This window comes from Dromaius novaehollandiae, chromosome 8 (assembly GCF_036370855.1).
Source record: "Dromaius novaehollandiae isolate bDroNov1 chromosome 8, bDroNov1.hap1, whole genome shotgun sequence".
In the NCBI taxonomy this organism is placed as follows: Eukaryota; Metazoa; Chordata; class Aves; order Casuariiformes; family Dromaiidae; genus Dromaius; species Dromaius novaehollandiae.
In genome coordinates this window covers 4,235,653-4,243,075 of record NC_088105.1, presented here as the reverse complement: position 1 = coordinate 4,243,075, position 7,423 = coordinate 4,235,653, and positions in this window count along the sequence as shown.

Genomic DNA, 7,423 nt, shown 5'->3' with positions numbered 1-7,423 from the left:
ACATTCTTCCCTCTCTTCAAAAGCCTAGCTTTACCAATTGCTCTCTAAAGTCCACACATTTGTGCCAGAGGCTACCATTTATTTGACAGCAAAGCTTTGGCTCTGAGTAGACTGGGAAGGTGGCAGAACCCAGGCATCCAAGACCCCACACAGAGGGCACAAAGCACGACGAGATCAAGAACTCATGTCCCAGTACCTCCGACTTGCAGCAAGGCAATCCCAGAGATTGCTGGTCTGCATCGAGCAGAAAAGCAACAACATCTAATCCTGTGTTAAACAGAGAGAACCTGAGAAATCCTCTTGGGGGATCAAAGCAGAAAAGCATTGGCTGAGCAGTTACTTACAGCAAAGCTTCATAAAGCTTGCCGCCTTTTGCTCCCCTTGCATCAAAGGATTTCCTGGTCTTCTCTCGGACCCGTTCTTAAGACAGAGTTGTTAAATGCGACACAGCACAACCTTGGGCTGCAATCCAAACAAAATCAAATTGGACTATCCTTACTTGCTGGTGCTCCTCACAAGCAAGCGCTCAAGAAAAGCCGGTTTGACTCACCACCAGTGCTCAGCGCATTCTCAAGAGAGTGGGCACTAAGATGCCGTCCTCTTGGGAGACATACACTCCTCTGCTCCATCTTCTTATTGCTCCGTAGCCCCCAGAAATTACTTTGCGATAGATGAAAGTACCCAAAGCATGAACCGCTGGCTAGCCTTCCTTCTTTCTTTACACCACAAATTTCACGTAGCAATTGGTGATCTGTATAATGAAATGCAAGCTCGAGATGAAAAATACAACACTGCTTTACCAAAGGAAAAGTACACCAACACTTGACTAATGCCAGGAAGTAGCACCAGACAAGAAGGACAGGCGCTTTCAGAAATACTGCGCCCTTCAAGGCTGAAAACCACAACCTGAACACAGATACTTCGGAGAGCTGCAGTGGGAGGAGTGTCCCGATCCAATATCGGGGGGGTTTCGTTATGATCCCAAGGACGAGATTAAGACGCTAAAACCAGTCAAATATCGTACAACCTTTTAACTTTATTTTCCACGGAGTGGGGAGAAAAGGTGGGGAAAGGCAAAGGGGAGAAGAGAGAGAAAGAGAAAGAGAGAGAAAGAGGGGGAGAGAGAAAGAGATATCACCACCCGTGGATCCAGCGGCGTCCTGTTGGTCCTCTTCACCCTGGGGGTAAATTTTAGCAAAGCGCGTGCAGTAATTACAACTCGAGCAGGGTCCGACCCTAGGTTCCCGCTGAGAAGTTCGGAGCCAAATCAAGGCAAATTAAATAAATAAATTGTAATGACATGCATACAGTAGTTACAGCTCGAGTTGGGTGCCTCCGAAGAGGGACCCCGAGCAAAGAAATCCCTGGGCAATTATACTTTCCAATCTAAGCTCTCCACCCCTCACGCAGTAGTTTGGACCAATAGTAATATTTAGGTCTGGGGTCTCCTGCTCCTTATTGGGTCCCTAGGTAGGTTGTTTACTGTTGTGGTTTCTGCTGACAGATGTGTTTTCATTCTTCGGGTCCTGCCCTTATCTCTCAAGGCCCTGACAAATTATTACTTCCCCAGCAGTGATAGTAGGTGTTATTTCCCAAGGTCCAGACAAAGGGAATATGATCTGGACCCCGAGATAGCCCAGACGCCCCCCCCCCCCCAATCAGCATTGTTTCAGCAGCGAGAGGAGGCCCTGCTCCCCAGGGTCCCGGTGCCCAAGCAGGCCTCACTTCAAAGCCTTGACATCCTTCCTCCCAGAGTGTGAAGCATGGGAATGCAAACTGCTGGTAACTCCCTTGTCTTTCCCGCCTGCATCAGCTCTGGGGCCCTTTCTCACTGAACTAGGGAGTGCGGCCTAAGGCTTCAGCAAATTTAGCTACTCATGCTAAGCAAGTTTTATAAAAGTTGTGCTAGTCCCAAAGTCTCTGCCCGATCATGCCCTGGTTCGGCGCAGGCTCGGTGTGTCCCAGGTGGTCGCAGGGAGACCATTTTGGGGGTCGCAGCAGCTCAGTCCTGTTCCCGCCGGGAACAGATGGCTGGTTCGGGGTTATGGTTTGCTTGCACCTTACGTACCAAGAAATGTTTAAGGCAAAAGTTCACTCATCTGTCCGCCACAAGGGGTCAGCAAAGAATTTGGAAAAGGAAACTCACATACACCATCCAGGGGTATTCTTCAAGATGTACTGAAGGAGAACACCACTGTGCTGCAGCAAGGTTTACCTCAGCCTTCAGCCAGCCAAGCTCCTTCAGCCTGTGGATGCGCTCACAGGTGACACTGAGGTTGGAAGCACTGCTCCTCATCTCCTCTGGCTTGCCTTCCTCACAGGCAGCAAGGACCCCTCTCACCAGGGCCTGAAAAACACAGTCACAGGGGAAAGGGCTCAGGAACACAAAGTCCGGAGCACACTAACCTGTGTGCAGCAGTCAGCTGAAACAAGGCCTCTTAAAGCCTGTCAAGCTACAGCTTGGAAACAGCACGAGTGTTTCAGAGCACTGCATCACTGGCTTCCACAGTTTGCTGCCCAGGTAGCAACAGCAGCCTGGTTTTGGGTTTGGGGATTTTTTTTTCTTTCAGAGTCCTAACTGGGGAGGGCAGGGTTGTTTCAATCTGTTTTCACAGCAGTGCTCACAGGTGCAAGAGAGGAAGCTGACAGAAAACAGGAGCACTAGCAAACACAAGCAAATGGCTGAGGAACAAACACAAGAACAGCAAGAGCCTCCTCTCCCACATCAGGCTGCAGCCCTCCCAACACTCACCTCCAAGCCAACCACAGCAGGCATTCTCCACACCAAGGCACCCAACAACACAGGAGCCTGGGAGCTCTTGAAGGTGGTGAGCTTCAAAGGCAACTGTGCTGACAACACAGGGGGGAATGGATGTCACTACGCAGCAGTTGAGGCAATCACAACTCCCTGTCGAGCAGCTGACTCGTTGCAATACGGAAGCTGGCATCCAAGTCTGCTTAAGGAAGGCAAAGAAAACATGGGCCTGTTAGCATGAAAGACTCTCATCTGCAATAGCCCCTCCTTCTTGCTTGAGGCTGGGTTCACAGAATTCAGAAAACACCCTTTTCCCTCAGACCACCAGCATTACGCTGCAGGCTTCAATAAACCCTTCTTTTGCTCGTCCTTTCCAAAACGGATTGGAGCAAGCAAGGACAGACAGCTTGACTAGCAGGCAAGGACAAAAGTCTTGCTCACACACAAAAGGGCAAGAAAGATATTTTGTACACACAACACATCAACCAGCAAATTCCGCCCTTCCCAAACTCCCAAGTGCCTGTGGAGGGATGGCCACTTTCAAACTGGGCACCCATGTGCTACTCAGTCCAAAGCCAAATAGAGGCAAGAGAGCCACAGTGTTGGCTGAGTATACACAAGCACTAAGGAGCTCAGCAAAGCCTCCTACACAGCTCTCTCTTCAGCTGAGATTGAGAAGAAGAATTCTCATTTCCACGCTTAAGCCTGGATTTCTCATCTCAGGCCTTATCACAGCTGAAAATCCAAGAGGCGCACCACATTTCTCACGAGACATGCAAGAGGAGACTAAACACGCATTGCAACCTTGTCCTGGAAGTCAGCTGAGCTGGTGCCCTGTGCGCCTTCAAGCGTTACCCCACAGGTAAGAGGCAAAGAATTAAAACGGCAGAGAGCGGAGTGCTCCGACGGGCACAGGCACAGAAAAAATGTCAGCAGGAGACCTCTGTCAAAGCACCGTCTGTTGAAGAAGGCTCCCCCTTCCCCTGGGAAAAAAACCTGGCATGACAGAGCGCTCTTTACTCAACAACATACACGGCAGAGGGCAAACATTTATGGTTGAAAACACTCAGTCGGCTTTCCCTAAACAAAGGAGAAATAAACACACAAGCTTACCCCTGCACTGGCCTCTTTCAGGGCTCTGTCCCGAGAGTCTTCTGCTGGTCACAAGCATTTCCTGCTAGTCTGTAAAGCTCAAGAGAAGCAGAGAAACAGGCTCTATCAAAGTCGTCACGTTCAGTTCTGATGAATCCACCTCCTGCTTAAGAACGGCTTTCTGCAGAGCTGAATTTGCCTGGAGCCTCCGTTGCACACATGAACAAGGGAAGACAGCACATCAGCTTCCAGCACTACTCTTCTGGAGCAGCAAGAGTGGGAGAGAAGGAAGAGCTGGGCTCCTCTCTGACTTTCTTCCCTCCACACTTGCCCAGAGACCTTTTCTTGCTCTCGAGCAGCTTCACTACATGGAACATGGGGAAGCCACCAGCACCTCCTCTCTAAAGCACTTGGTGACCTCCTTGGGAGGAATGCTGCAAGCTAGCTGTTATCCTGCAAGGGAAAAAGGAACATTTGCAACCACACTTGCGTCCAAGGACGGTTAGATCACTCAAGCTGAAGACCAGCACACGGACTTACAAAGGAAAGCCTTCAAGATGTTCACTTCCTCCTTTTCAGAGGCTAGGCAGGAAAGTGACCATCCCCGTTTGGAAAGCAGTTATCATGAAAGCCACACAGACTCTGCAGACCAAGCAAATACACAGACACTGAAGATGCCCCTACACAGGCCCCCTTCTCCTCCCAAACAAGCAGGAGTTGCATTGTCACCAAAGTCCTGACTGTTCACTCCACTCCTGCTCTGGCTTTGTGCCTAAAACATGCCTCATCTGAAGGCCTCATGCATGCTGGCAGCAGCACCATTAGGCTAAAGCCAGAGCAACGCACACGCCAGCTCCTCCAGGACAAAGAGAACCAGGTCTGCTATCCTTGTAGGTTTTTAAGGAACTCCTTGTTAACACCTGAGAAGACCCACACTCTTGGGAATTAAGGAAATCCTTACCCGGCAACCCAAACAACCACTAGGCTTGGCAGGCACCAGACTTCCGAGCTGGGAGGTGCAAATACACCAGCTCAGCCCAACAGCCTTTGAAGCGGAGCCAGCAGCGGCCGGACTGCTGAGGCGCTTGTGCATCCCGGCGCAATTCAGGGGACGCCCACACCGTGACGGGGGAGGGAGGATGAGCACCCTCACTGTCGGTTAGGTAACTCTTTTGCTCATAAGCACGTGAATTAACAAACTATCAAGTTAACCAATCGGTGAACCATCCAATTAAGTAACTACAGAATTAATGATTTAGGCTAGCGTACAGAGGAAGGATTAACCCTTTCTTTGCTTTTTCATTTCTTTACCTAATAAGCTCATAAAAGCAAAGTTTGCTTCACAAGTACGCTGTCCCGTAAATCTGAGAGAGCACAACGTGACACAAAGATCCGCCTTGGCAGCGGGCAGACCTCCAACCGACACTCACGCTTCGCTCACGCTCATTGGGCTTTAAAGGCATTCAAGCCAGGATGGGAAGAAGAGACTCTGTACCTGACCAGATCCTTTCTCTGAGACCACTCTGCACCCCAAGCATCACCACGTTGGAGATCTGCACTGACGGACAAGGGAGTGTTAAGAGAAAAACCACAAGGCATCTTTCCAGGACAATTAGATGTACGGGGCTCTCAGGTTACGGGTGATAATGCAGACAAAGTCCTCACGCTGACGGGCTGAGTAGGAAGCAGCACCTCCCACAAACTGGCCTTCCAAATAGCATGGGAAGTTTGTGAGGACTGAAGCACAGCATCTGCTGGGGGTTTCACTGCGAGACTCCACACTGGACCCAGGGAGTCATTCGGCAGGAACAGACGCTGCTCCTGACTCACAAGCACAGCTTGTCATTTTGGACCACAAAACATGCTCAACCCACATTCCAGGACCTACGCCAAAATGGGTACAAAACTATTAGCTTTGCAGAATCATGTCACAGACGCGTAACAGAAGTACTTGGGAACTGGCATTTACAGAACAAACAGGATGACAAAAAAAATCATGGGGACAACAGTGGACGTGTGCACATGGCATTCTAACAAACTGCTGGAGAGAGAAGAAAACAGTTTGTCAGCAATCCAGCTACTCCTGACCTCTCTGCAGGGCACAATTCAGGACACCTGAAAAAGCAGAAGCTCCAGGAAAGAAACCAACTTGACAGAAACAAGGGAACTGGGCTTGCCCAGAAAAGATGCAGGTCGCTTACTTGCTTTGGAAGCTCTGCCACCAGAAAAACAAACAAACAAAAAACCATACGCACGCCCCAAACAGTCACAAAGGCAGCATTTAAGAGTCCTGTCTAAATTCAGCATGAATTTAAGTACAGGGCACCCAAGGGCGCACAAGGAATTCAGCATCCGCCATTCCTGCAAACAGCCAGAGGCTACAACAGTCACCCCGAGGAGAACGGAGCGCAGGCTGCACCTAAGAAAGTCACTGGCACACTAAAGCCTCTCTCGCACACTTTCAACCCACATTTTCCCTTCAACACAAGCCTTACAAAGCCACTGCAGCCAAGAACTTGCCACAAGGGCCTTTCTGCCCTCCTCTTTTTCCTCCTTGCTTTCCAGACAGAGCGTGTTTCATTCGACAGCTTCCGGCAGAAGCAGAAATCAGCATCAACTCACCGGCTCATTCAGGCTTCCTCGACCAAAAGATTTCGGGCTTTAGGCTGAAATGGTCTGTGCTGCCCGTGGGGAGAGGCACCCGGCCAGGACACAGCGCCTGGAGCCCAGCTCACTCCACGGACTCGGGGCCTCTCCTGCCGCCAGCAGAAAGAGCGCATCCTCTCCTCTTCCCTCCGCGCACACACCACCTCCCCTCGGGCCAGCCCCCACGGTACCTCCGCAGGGCCCTGGCCACACAGGCGCTCGCAGAGAGCAAAGGAGGGAGGAAAAGCCACACAATTTCCCTGACAAGCCGTTCGGAGAAGACCCAGCGCCTGCCGGGCTGCACGAAGCCCCCCAAAATAAGGCCTCTGAAGCACGGGAAGAACGGGCAGCTCCTGATTCTCTCCTCCTCGCTCGAGTCTGGCCAGGGTCTTCCACGCCGGGCTCCGCGCTGAGCAAGCAACAGGCAGAAGAGGCTTTGGCTGCCACACACCAGTCTCGGGGAGGCCGCCGGCCCTGCACAGGCCTCCGGCGCCCAGCGTGGCCTTCCGGGCCCCGCAGCTCTCCCTCCCCAGGCCCTCGGGGATCATCTCCGGCAGAGACACGGCAAGGTCTCTCCAGGGCAGCCGCTGCCCCCGCGGCAGCACCTCGGCAGCCCCCCCCACGCCTCGCCCAGGCCCCAGGCCGCGCACGCGCAGCTGCTGCTGCCTCCCCAGCGCCTGCGGCCTCCGCGCACGCGCGCAGCCCCGCCCCTCGCCCGCCCTGCCCGGGGCGCTCTGCCGCGGGGCCCCGCGCTGCGCACGCGCACGCCCACTGCCTCGCCCCTCCCCTCCCCTCCCCTCCCCTCCCCTCCCGCCTGTGCAGCCCCGGCAGGCCACGCGCCGCCGGAGCCAATGGGGAGCGCGCAGCAGGGAGGGGCGGGGGGCGGAGCGTCGGGGCGGGAGGTGCCGTTGTGGGGCGGGGGTGCGGCCG